The 13,558-nt window shown below is 39.6% G+C and overlaps 1 protein-coding gene across 1 annotated transcript in view; it reads left to right on the top strand.

Annotated features, from left to right (window-relative positions):
- l(2)34Fd (lethal (2) 34Fd) overlaps window positions 1–13,558 on the top strand; it is a 115,372-nt gene that overhangs the window by 53,926 nt on the left and 47,888 nt on the right. The window lies entirely within an intron of this gene.

The raw sequence follows: 13,558 nt of genomic DNA, 5'->3' as shown, positions 1-13,558 counted from the left end.
TATATTTTTTTTTTCGCTGTCTCCCGCGTTTGCGAGGTATCGCAAGGAAACAGACGAAAGAAATGGCCCAACCCACCCCCATACACATGTATATACATACATCCACACACGCAAATATACATACCTACACAGCTTTCCATGGTTTACCCCAGACGCTTCACTTGCCCTGATTCAATCCACTGACAGCACGTCAACCCTGGTATACCACATCGATCCAATTCACTCTATTTCTTGCCCTCCTTTCACCCTCCTGCATGTTCAGGCCCCTGATCACACAAAATCTTTTTTACTCCAGCTTTCCACCTCCAATTTGGTCTCCCACTTCTCCTCGTTCCCTCCACCTCCGACACATATATCCTCTTGGTCAATCTTTCCTCACTCATTCTCTCCATGTGCCCAAACCATTTCAAAACACCCTCTTCTGCTCTCTCAACCACGCTCTTTTTATTTCCACACATCTCTCTTACCCTTACGTTACTTACTTGATCAAACCACCTCACACCACACATTGTCCTCAAACATCTCATTTCCAGCACATCCATCCTCCTGCGCACAACTCTATCCATAGCCCACGCCTCGCAACCATACAACATTGTTGGAACCACTATTCCTTCAAACATACCCATTTTTGCTTTCCGAGATAATGTTCTCGACTTCCACACATTCTTCAAGGCTCCCAGAATTTTCGCCCCCTCCCCCACCCTATGATCCACTTCCGCTTCCATGGTTCCATCCACTCCCAGATATCTAAAACACTTCACTTCCTCCAGTTTTTCTCCATTCAAACTTACCTCCCAATTGACTTGACCCTCAACCCTACTGTACCTAATAACCTTGCTCTTATTCACATTTACTCTTAACTTTCTTCTTTCACACACTTTATAAAACTCAGTCACCAGCTTCTGCAGTTTCTCACATGAATCAGCCACCAGCGCTGTATCATCAGCGAACAACAACTGACTCACTTCCCAAGCTCTCTCATCCCCAACAGACTTCATACTTGCCCCTCTTTCCAAAACTCTTGCATTCACCTCCCTAACAACCCCATCCATAAACAAATTAAACAACCATGGAGACATCACACACCCCTGCCGCAAACCTACATTCACTGTCAAAGTTTGTATATGTATGTATATTTATTCTCCCTGAAATTTGATGGTACTCTCTCACCCTAACACTTATTTGCCCTCTTTTTCATCTCTTGCACCTTTCTCTTGGCCTCCTGCTGCTTTCTTCTATACATCTCTTATTCATTTGCACAACTTCTCTGCAAGAATCATCCAAATGCCTCTCTTCTCTTTCACTAACAACCTTACTTCTTCATCCCACCATTCACTATCCTTTTTTAATCTGCCCACCTCCCACCTTTCTCATGCTAGGTGCATCTTTTGTGCAAGCCGTCACTGCTTATCTAAATACATCCCATTCCTCCCCCACTCCCCTCACATCATTTGCTCTCACCTTTTGCCATTCTACACTCAATCTCTCCTGGTACTTCCTCACACAAGTCTCCTTTCCAAGCTCCCTTACTGTCACCACTCTCTTCTTTTCTGGAAACCTCTACAAATCTTCACCCTTGCCTCCACAATATAGTGATCAGACGTCCCTCCAGCTGCCCCTCTCAGCACATTCTCATCCACAAGTCTCTCTTATACACACTTGTCAATTAATACGTAATCCTGTAATGCCCTTTGACCATATCTCCTACTCACATACGTATACTTATTTATCTCTCCTTTTAAACCAGGTATTCCCAATCATTAGGCGTTTTTCAGCACACAGATCCACAAGCTCTTCACCATTTCCATTTACAACACTGAACACCCCATGTACACCAATTATACTCTCAACTGCCACATAACTCACCTTTGCATTCAGATCACCCATCACTATAACCAGGTCTTGTGCATCAAAGCTGCTGACACACTCACTCAGCTGCTCCCAAAACACTTGCCTCTCATGATCTTTCTTTTCATGACCAGGTGCATGCACCAGTAATCACCCATCTCTCTCCATCCACTTTCAGTTTTACCCACATCAATCTAGAATTTACTTTCTTACACTCTTATCACATACTCCCACAACTCATGCTTCAGGAGTAGTGTTACTCCTTCCTTTGCTCTTGTCCTCTCACCAACCCCTGACTTTTTTGGAAGGAGGTAAATAACATGCATAAGACAAGAGAACAAATGGGAACATCAGTGAAGGGGGCAAATGGGGAGGTGATAACAAGTAGTGATGAAATGAGGAGATGGAGTGAGTATTTTGAAGATTTGTTGAATGTGTTTGATGATAGAGTGGCAGATATAGGGTGTTTTGGATGGGGTTGATTGTGAAGTAAGAGGGTTAGGGAGAATGGTTTGGTAAACAGAGAAGAGGTAGTGAAAGCTTTGCAGGAGATAAAAGCCAGCAAGGCAGCAGGTTTGGATGTTATTGCAGTGGAATTTATTAAACAACGGGGTGACTGTGTTGTTGATTGGTTGGTAAGGATATTCAGTGTATGTATGGATCATGGTGAGGTGCCTGAGGATTGGCAGAATGCATACATAGTGCCATTGTACAAAGGCAAAGGGGATAAAGGTGAGTGTTTAAATTACAGAGGTATAAGTTTGTTGAGTATTCTTGGGAAATTATATGGGAGGGTATTGATTGAGAAGGTAAAGGCTTGTACAGAGCATCAGATTGGGGAAGAGCAGTGTGGTTTCAGAAGTGATAGAGGATGTGTTGGTTAGGTGTTTGCTTTGAAAAATGTACGTGAGAAATGCTTGGAAAAACAGATGGATTTGTATGTAGCATTTACCGATCTGGAAAAGGCATATGAGTGTTGATAGAAATGCTTTGTGGAAGGTTTAAGAGTATATGGTGTGGGAGGTAAGTTGGTAGAAGCAGTGAAAGATTTATACCAAGGATGTAAGGCATGCGTATGAGTAGGAAGAGAGGAGAGTGATTGGTTCCCAGTGAATGTTGGTTTGTGGCAGGGGTGCTTGATGTCCCCAAGGTTGTTTAATTTGTTTATGGATGGGGTGGTTAGGGAGGTGAATGCAAGAGTTTTGGAGAGAGGGGCAAGTATGCAGTCTGATGTGGATGAGCGGGCCTGGGAATTGTCAGTTGTTGTTTGCCAATGATACAGAGCTGGTGGCTGATTCGGGTGAGAAACTGCAGAAGTTGGTGACTGAGTTTGGTAAAGTGTTTGAAAGGAGAAAGTTGAGAGTAAATGTGAATAAAAGTAAGGTTATTAGGTTTAGTAAGGTTGAGGGACAAGTTAATTGGGAGGTAAGTTTGAATGGAGAAAAACTGGAGGAAGTGAGGTGTTTTAGATGTTTGGGAGTGGATGTAGTAGCGGGTGGAACCATGGAAGTGGAAGTGAGTCACAGGGTGGTGGAGGGGGTGAAGGTTCTGGGAGCATTGAAGAATGTGTGGAAGGTGAGAACATTATCTCAGAGCAAAAATAGGTATGTTTGAAGGAATAGTGATTCCAACAATTTTATATGGTTGTAAGGCATGGGCTATAAATAGGGTTGTATGGGGGAGGGGGGATGTGTTGGAAATGAAATGTTTGAGGACAGTATGTGGTATGAGGTGATTTGATCAAGAAAGTAATGAAAGGGTAAGAGAGATGTGTGTTAATAAAAAGTGTGTTGTTGAGAGAGTAGAAGAGGGTATGTTGAAATGGTTAGGTCACATGAAAAGAATGAGTGGGGAAAGATTGACAAAGAGGATATATGTGTCAGAGGTAGAAGGAAGAAGGAGAAGCGGGAGACCAAATTGGAGGTACAAGGATAGAGTGAAAAAGATTTTGAGCTGTCGGGGCTGAACATACAAGAGGGTGAAAGGCGTGCAAGGAATAGAGTGAATTGGAACGATGTAGTATACCGGGCTTGACGTGCTGTCAGTGGATTGATCCAGGGCATGTGAAGCATCTGGGGTAAACCATGGAAAGGTCTGTGAGGCCTGGATGTGGAAAGGGAGCTTTGGTTTTGGTGCATTACCTATGGCAACTAGAGATTTAGTGTGAATGAATGTGGCCTTTTTTTTTCCTGGCGCTACCTCTCTGTAGAGGGTGGGGGTACTATTTCCTGTGTGGCGGGGTAGCAACAGGAATGGATGAAGGCAGCAAGTATGAATATATACGTGTGTAAATATGAATGTGTCTGTTGGAAAGGATCACAGCTTTGCACGTGATCAAGTATATTCCTATGCGTCCATGAGGAAAATGAAACACTTTCCCGCATCAGCGAGGTAGTGCAAGGAAGCAGATGAAGAATGGCCCAACCACTCATATAAACATATGTATACATAAACGCCCATAAATGCACATATACATACATATACATATCAGTGTATACGTGCATATACATACACAGACACATACTCCTATGAGTCCATGGGGAAAATGAAACACTCTAAGTTCCCAAGTGCATTTTCGTGTAATTATCACATCATCAGGGGAGACACAAGAGAGAATTATGTCATTTGATATACAACGAATTCTTTGTGTATTTAATGACAGAAAATTCAGTGATATTTCTTGTGGTACTGGAGTTAGAGTTAATAACTGAGATGGCATTACTCCAGTCAATACAGTGATCATAGTTTTTAAGTGATTAAACAAGGCATTTGATTCTTGTCTTGTTCTTATACTATATTTATGTTGCTTAAGTCTAACAGAAAGGTCCTTGCCAGTCTGTCCAACATAAAACTTTTCACAATTTCTACATGGCACTTTATAAATGCACCCAGGAGAATTTTCTGGTGTGTTCCTGATTAAGATATTCTTTATAGTATTATTGTTGCTGAAGGCAGCAATTACATTAAAGGATTCAAGTAACATGGAAAGTAAAGTAAAATTATTATCAAAAGGGAGGACTAAAAGATTCTTGGTGTCAGTGGGAGGTTTGGGTTCAGCTCTATAAAATGATTTCTTTGCTAACTTATGGGATTTATCTTCTTAATGTATTGTAGCAATAGTCCATCTGGTACTTCCAATATGTTGGTATAGCCATTTGAAAGACGTTTCTTCTCTATTGTAATGCGAAAAGCCTCCTCCATTTCAGTCTTCTTTAGTTCAATATGTTTCTTTAAAATGATGTTTTGGAATTTGTCAAATGGTCGACGAGACTGCTGCAACAATTGCTGTAATAGATTAAGAAGTGAATGCAGTAGGCTACAAATGAGACTGAATTGTAAGTTGGAACATCTTATTGAAAACAGTGACTGTACTAAGAACATGAACCCTTCTTTTGTGATAAATTTGTCCAATAAACGACTAGATAAGGACTCCTTGTGTGCTTTAGGCTGTGGATTAAGTTTTGTGTGCTCTAATAGGGAAGCCAGCTGTGTTGATGTCACAAAGTCTTTTTGCAATTTAGAGAAATACAGTAATATATCTAATGATGAAATTGATATCTGTAAGGGTTTAGTGTATGCCAGTTTGTCAAAACCAGTGGGACCTAATTGCCCTAAAAGATTTATAAGGGCTATTAACACCTTAAAAAAAGACAATGAGATACATATTACTAAAGCAGTTAAGGCTAACACTGTTGTGATTATGGACAAAAGTAATTATTTATGTAAAATGAATGATCTTTCAAATGATAACATAACATATTTTAAACTCAGTAAGAATCCTCTAGAAGCATTTAATTCCCATTTCAATAAAGGACTGAAGTTGTTGAAAGGTAATGGTTCTCTTATCAAAAGTTTTTCATCTTTGTCTCCTTCATTGCCATATATGTTTGGACTTATCAAAACACATAAACAAAATTTACAGCAAGTCCTATAGTGAGTTCAGTAGGCTCCATCACAAAAATTGTCAAGATGGTTAGTTTCTTTATTAATCCCATTAGTGGGCAAGATATCAAATTGTAATATCATGAACAATGCAGATTTAGTTAACAAGCTTAACAGTATCAGTGTTAATTTTGATTTCAAACTTGTTAGCTTTAATGTTTCCTCACTTTTCACAAAAATTCCAGTTGATGACCTTTTAGAATATTTATTTGATGTTTTGGATGATATTCATTTACTGATTTCAAAGTCTGTTTTCATTGAACTGATAAAATTGTGTATAAAAGACTGTGTATTTCAATTCATTGGAGATTATTATGCTAAAAAATTTGGTATGGCAATGGGTAACCCTCTTTCTTCTGTACTAAGTAATCTTTATATGGAATTTTTTGAAACAAAATTACTAAAGGATATCTTACCTTCTAATGCTATTTGGTTTAGGTATGTAGATAACGTTCTTTGTGTTTGGCCAACAAATGAAAATTTACAAACATTTCTTCCTTTAACAATTTAGTACCTTCCATCAAATTTACTGTAGAAAATGAAAATAATGGTATGTTATCATTTTTAGATTGCAGGGTCCATAGGCAAGGAAACAGGTTTAAGATTAGCATATACATAAAACTATTGGTGTATGCTCATATATCCATTATTACTCATCTCAACATGACAGAGTTGAATTATCATCATTTCAATCTATGTTCCTTAGGGCATTACATATTTGCAGTCCAAAGTTTATTGATGATGAGTTTGAGAAGATATATTCAATTGAATCTAAGTTAAAGTACCGTAGATCTTTCATTGATAGATTCCTTAAGTTAGCAAAGAAATCATTTTATAGAGTTGAGCCCTAACCTCCCATTGACACCAAGAATCTTTTATTTCTCCCTTTTGATAATAATTTTACTTTACTTCCCATGTTGCTTAAATCCTTTAATGTAAATGTTGCCTTCAGCAACAATGATACTATAAAGGATATCTTAATCAGGAACTCACCAGAAAGTTCTCTGGGTGCATTTATATAGTATCAGATAGAAATTGTGATAAGTTTTATGTTGGGCAGACTGGTAAGGATCTTTCTGTTAGACTTAAGCAACATATAGTATAAGAACAGGACAAGAATCAAATGCCTTGTATAATCATGTTAAAAACTATGATCATTGTATTGACTGGAGTAATGCCATCTCAGTTATTAACTCTAACTCCAGTACCACGAGAAATATCACTGAATCTTCTATTATTAGATACACAAAGAATTATAACCCAAATATTAGTGAAGGTCAGTACAAATTGGATAACTTTATTGTGGATAAAATTTGTAAACAGTTCACCTTCTTTTGCACATAAGTTTATGATATGCTCGTTGTCTGTCTTGGACACACTTCTTTACCAAATGGCGTCCTAGCTACATCTCTTCATTGTATATCAACTGACTGTTATATTTCTCTCTTGTGTCTCTCCTGATGATGTAATTATTACACAGAAGTGCACTTGGGAACATCATGTTTCATTTTCCCCTTGGACTCATAGGAGTATGTGTCTGTGTATGTATATGTATGTATATGTGCATGTATGAGCATTCATGTATATATATGTGTATATGAGTGGTTGGGCCATTTTTCGTCTGCTTCCTTGCACTACCTCGCTGATGTGGGAAATAGTGGTTAAGTATGATAAATAAATAGATGTACATGTATGTACGTGTTTGTATGTATATGTGTATTAGTATGGATGTTTCTTTCTTTGTCTCTTTCCTGGCAGTACCTCACTAATGCAGGAAACAGCGATCAAGTATATTGATATAATAATGGTAATGTTTTAAATGCTTCATAATTTTTTGCTTAACAGTTATGGGGTATATTTCAGCCACAAACTGCATTATGAAATAATTTTCATGATTACATTAAATATAGAAGCTCCTCATTGTGTTGTATTCCAGTTTTGAAACAAAAAGGTTTTTGGACTATAGAATACCCTGAACTGTTACCTGTATTTTCCATCTAGAGACAGCATTATGAAATAATTTTTATGATTATGTCAAGTATAGAAGCTCCTCATTGTGTTGTACAATATAACAAAAGAAGGAGCTTCTATACTTGAAATAATCATAATGATTATTGCATACTGCTTGTGCTGTCTAGAAAATACCTCATAATTTTCATGATTACATTAAATATAGAAGCTCCTCATTGTGTTGTATTCCAGTTTTGGAACAAAAAGGTTTTTGGACTATAGAATACCCTGAACTGGTACCTGTATTTTCCATCTAGAGACAGCATTATGAAATAATTTTTATGATTATGTCAGGTATAGAAGCTCCTCATTGTGTTGTACAATATAACAAAAGAAGGAGCTTCTACACTTGAAATAATCATAATGATTATTGCATACTGCTTGTGCTGTCTAGAAAGTACCTCATAACTGTTAAGATGAAAATTCATGAAGTATTTTCAACATGTGATCATTTAAAGGTTTAATTATATGATTTAATGATCTTACAATGATATTTCATTCAGCAAAAGAAATAGGGCTTATACTGAGATTGTGAAGCAACTCTTAAGTTATCTCTTCCCCTTTTGCTTCCTTCACCAATGTCCCCATTTGTTCTCTTGTCTTTCGCACACTATTTACCTCCTTCCAAAACATGTTAGTTTTTTTTTTTTTTTTTCTTTTTTTTTTGCCGGTCTCTTTTTCAGCCCCTGCACCTTCCTCTTGACCTCCTGCTGTTTACTCTTATATTTCTCCCAATCATTTGCACTTCTTCCTTGTTAATACTGCCCAAACACCTCTCTTTTGTCTTTCACTGGCAATTTGACTTCTTCATCCCATCACTCACTACTCTTTTTTAATCTGCCCACCTCCCACTTTTCGCATGCCATATGCATCTCATGCACAAGCCATCACTGCCTCCCTATATAGCTCCCATTCCTTACCCACTCCCCCTCACTTCATTTGCTCTTACTTTTGCCATTCTTCACTCAATCTCCCCTAGCATTCTTCAAGCAGGATTCCTTCTGAAGCTCACTTATTCTTAGCACTCTCTCCTCCCTGACATTGTCTTCTCTTTTTTGAAAGCCTCTTCATATCCCCACCCGTCACCTCCACAAGACAGTGATAAGACATCCCACTAGCTGCCCTTTTCAGCATGTTTACATCCAAAAGTCTGTCTTTTAAACGCCTATCAATTAATATATAATCTGATAATGCTCCTTGACCATCTCTCCTACTCACATGTTTTTTTTTTTTTTATACTATTCACCATTTCCTGCATTACCAAGGTAGTGTTAAGAACAGAGGACTGAACCTTTGAGGGAATATCCTCACTTGTGTATGTATGCATATTTTTTTCTTTTTTTTTTTTTCCCGCTGTCTCCCGCATTTGCGAGGAAGCGCAAGGAAACAGACGAAAGAAATGGCCCAACCCACCCCCATACACATGTATATACATGCGTCCACACACGCAAATATACATACCTACACAGCTTTCCATGGTTTACCCCAGACGCTTCACATGCCTTGATTCGATCCACTGACAGCACGTCAACCCCGATATACCACATCGCTCCAATTCACTCTTTTCCTTGCCCTCCTTTCACCCTCCTGCATGTTCAGGCCCCGATCACACAAAATCTTTTTCACTCCATCTTTCCACCTCCAATTTGGTCTCCCTCTTCTCCTCGTTCCCTCCACCTCCGACACATATATCCTCTTGGTCAATCTTTCCTCACTCATTCTCTCCATGTGCCCAAACCATTTCAAAACACCCTCTTCTGCTCTCTCAACCACGCTCTTTTTATTTCCACACATCTCTCTTACCCTTACGTTACTTATTCGATCAAACCACCTCACACCAGACATTGTCCTCAAACATCTCATTTCCAGAACATCCATCCTCCTGCGCACAACTCTATCCATAGCCCACGCCTCGCAACCATACAACATTGTTGGAACCACTATTCCTTCAAACATACTCATTTTTGCTTTCCGAGATAATGTTCTCGACTTCCACACGTTCTTCAAGGCTCCCAGAATTTTCGCCCCCTCCCCCACCCTATGATCCACTTCCGCTTCCATGGTTCCATCCGCTGCCAGATCCACTCCCAGATATCTAAAACACTTCACTTCCTCCAGTTTTTCTCCATTCAAACTCACCTCCCAATTGACTTGACCCTCAACCCTACTGTACCTAATAACCTTGCTCTTATTCACATTTACTCTTAACTTTCTTCTTTCACGCACTTTACCAAACTCAGTCACCAGCTTCTGCAGTTTCTCACATGAATCAGCCACCAGCGCTGTATCATCAGCGAACAACAACTGACTCACTTCCCAAGCTCTCTCATCCCCAACAGACTTCATACTTGCCCCTCTTTCCAAAACTCTTGCATTCACCTCCCTAACAACCCCATCCATAAACAAATTAAACAACCATGGAGACATCACACACCCCTGCCGCAAGCCGACATTCACTGAGAACCAATCACTTTCCTCTCTTCCTACATGTACACATGCCTTACATCCTCGATAAAAACTTTTCACTGCTTCTAACAACTTGCCTCCCACACCATATATTCTTAATACCTTCCACAGAGCATCTCTATCAACTCTATCATATGCCTTCTCCAGATCCATAAATGCTACATACAAATCCATTTGCTTTTCTAAGTATTTCTCACATACATTCTTCAAAGCAAACACCTGATCCACACATCCTCTACCATTTCTGAAACCACACTGCTCTTCCCATATATATATATATATATATATATATATATATATATATATATATATATATATATATATATATATATATATATATTTTTCTTTTTTTTGCTTTGTCGCTGTCTCCCGTGTTTGCGAGGTAGCGCAAGGAAACAGACGAAAGAAATGGCCCAACCCACCCCCATACTCATGCCTTGATTCAATCCACTGACAGCACGTCAACCCCGGTATACCACATCGCTCCAATTCACTCTATTCTTTGCCCTCCTTTCACCCTCCTGCATGTTCAGGCCCCGATCACACAAAATCTTTTTCACTCCATCTTTCCACCTCCAATTTGGTCTCCCTCTTCTCCTCGTTCCCTCCACCTCCGACACATATATCCTCTTGGTCAATCTTTCCTCACTCATTCTCTCCATGTGACCAAACCATTTCAAAACACCCTCTTCTGCTCTCTCAACCACGCTCTTTTTATTTCCACACATCTCTCTTACCCTTACGTTACTTACTCGATCAAACCACCTCACACCACACATTGTCCTCAAACATCTCATTTCCAGCACATCCATCCTCCTGCGCACAACTCTATCCATAGTCCACGCCTTGCAACCATACAACATTGTTGGAACCACTATTCCTTCAAACATACCCATTTTTGCTTTCCGAGATAATGTTCTCAACTTCCACACATTCTTCAAGGCTCCCAGGATTTTCGCCCCCTCCCCCACCCTATGATCCACTTCCACTTCCATGGTTCCATCCGCTGCCAGATCCACTCCCAGATATCTAAAACACTTCACTTCCTCCAGTTTTTCTCCATTCAAACTCACCTCCCAATTGACTTGACCCTCAACCCTACTGTACCTAATAACCTTGCTCTTATTCACATTTACTCTTAACTTTCTTCTTTCACACACTTTACCAAACTCAGTCACCAGCTTCTGCAGTTTCTCACATGAATCAGCCACCAGCGCTGTATCATCAGCGAACAACTGACTCACTTCCCAAGCTCTCTCATCCCCAACAGACTTCATACTTGCCCCTCTTTCCAAAACTCTTGCATTCACCTCCCTAAAAACCCTATCCATAAACAAATTAAACAACTATGGAGACATCACACACCCCTGCCGCAAACCTACATTCACTGAGAACCAATCACTTTCCTCTCTTCCTACACGTACACATGCCTTACATCCTCGATAAAAACTTTTCACTGCTTCTAACAACTTGCCTCCCACACCATATATTCTTAATACCTTCCACAGAGCATCTCTATCAACTCTATCATATGCCCTCTCCAGATCCATAAATGCTACATACAAATCCATTTGCTTTTCTAAGTATTTCTCACATACATTCTTCAAAGCAAACACCTGATCCACACATCCTCTACCACTTCTGAAACCACACTGCTCTTCCCCAATCTGATGCTCTGTACATGCCTTCACCCTCTCAATCAATACCCTCCCATATAATTTGCCAGGAATACTCAACAAACTTATACCTCTGTAATTTGAGCACTCACTCTTATCCCCTTTGCCTTTGTACAATGGCACTATGCACGCATTCCGCCAATCCTATATATATATATATATATATATATATATATATATATATATATATATATATATATATATATATATATATATATGGGAACGGGAGGCTGGAAATCCTCCCCTCTCGTTTTTTAATTTTCCAGAAGAGGAACTCACATATGTATACTTCTCTATATTTCTGTTTTTGAGATATAGAGTTGGGGTGAGAAAGTATCATTGAATTTTAGGGAGAATAGAAAGATGTTTTGGGTGGAGGTAAGTAAAGAGTGTAAGGTAAGGGAACAAATGGGAACATCAGTAAAGGGGGCTAATTGGGAGGTGATAACAAGTAGTGGTGATGTGAGTATTTTGAAAGTTTGTTGAATGTGTTTGATGATAGAGTGGGAGATATAGGGTGTTTTGGTCGAGGTGGTGTGCAAAGTGAAAAGGTTAGGGAGAATGATTTGGTAAACAGAGAAGAGGTGGTGAAAGCTTTGGGAAAGATGCGAAAGATGAAAGCCGGCAAGGCAGCAGGTTTGGATGGTATTGCAGTGGAATTTATTAAAAAAGGGGGTGACAGTTGTTGGTAAGGTTATTTAATGTATGTATAACTCATGGTGAGGTGCCTGAGGATTGGCAGAATGCATGCATAGTGCCATTGTACAAAGGCAAAGGGGATAAAGGTGAGTGCTCAAATTACAGAGGTATAAGTTAGTTGAGTATTCCTGGGAAACTATATGGGAGGGTATTGATTGAGAGGGTGAAGGCATGTACAGAGCATCAGATTGGGGAAGAGCAGTGTGGTTTCAGAAGTGGTAGAGGATGTGTGGATCAGGTGTTTGCTTTGAAGAATGTATGTTAGAAATACTTAGAAAAGCAAATGGATTTGCATGTAGCATTGATGGATCTGGAGAAGGCATATGATAGAGTTGATAGAGATGCTCTGTGGAAGGTATTAAGAATATAAGGTGTGGGAGGCAAGTTGGTAGAAGCAGTCAAAAGTTTTTATTGAGGATGTGAGGCATGTGTATGAGTAGAAAGAGAGTAAAGTGATTGGTTCTCAGTGAATGTCGGTTTGCAGCAGGGGTGCGTGATGCCTCCATGGTTGTTTAATTTGTTTATGGATGGGGTTGTTAGGGAGGTGAATGCAAGAGTTTTGGGGAGAGGGCAAGTATGCAGTCTGTTGTGGATAAGAGAGCTTGGGAAGTGAGTCAGTTGTTGTTCGCTGATGATACAGCACTGGTGGCTGATTCGGGTGAGAAACTGCAGAAACTGGTGACTGAGTTTGGTAAAGTGTGTGAAAGAAGAAAGCTGAGAGTAAATGTGGGTAAGAGCAAGGTTATTAGGTACAGTAGGGTTGAGGGACAAGTCAACTGGGAGGTAAGTATGAATGGAGAAAAACTGGAGGAAGTGAAGTGTTTTAGATATCCGGGAGTGGATTTGGCAGCGGATGGAACCATGGAAGTGGAAGTGAATCGTAGGGTGGGGGAGGTGGCGAAAGTTCTGGGGGTGTT

The sequence above is a fragment of the Panulirus ornatus genome, chromosome 1 (assembly GCF_036320965.1).
Source record: "Panulirus ornatus isolate Po-2019 chromosome 1, ASM3632096v1, whole genome shotgun sequence".
Lineage (NCBI taxonomy): Eukaryota > Metazoa > Arthropoda > Malacostraca > Decapoda > Palinuridae > Panulirus > Panulirus ornatus.
Note: the sequence above shows the minus strand (reverse complement) of the source record. Positions and strands in the feature narration are given on the sequence as shown.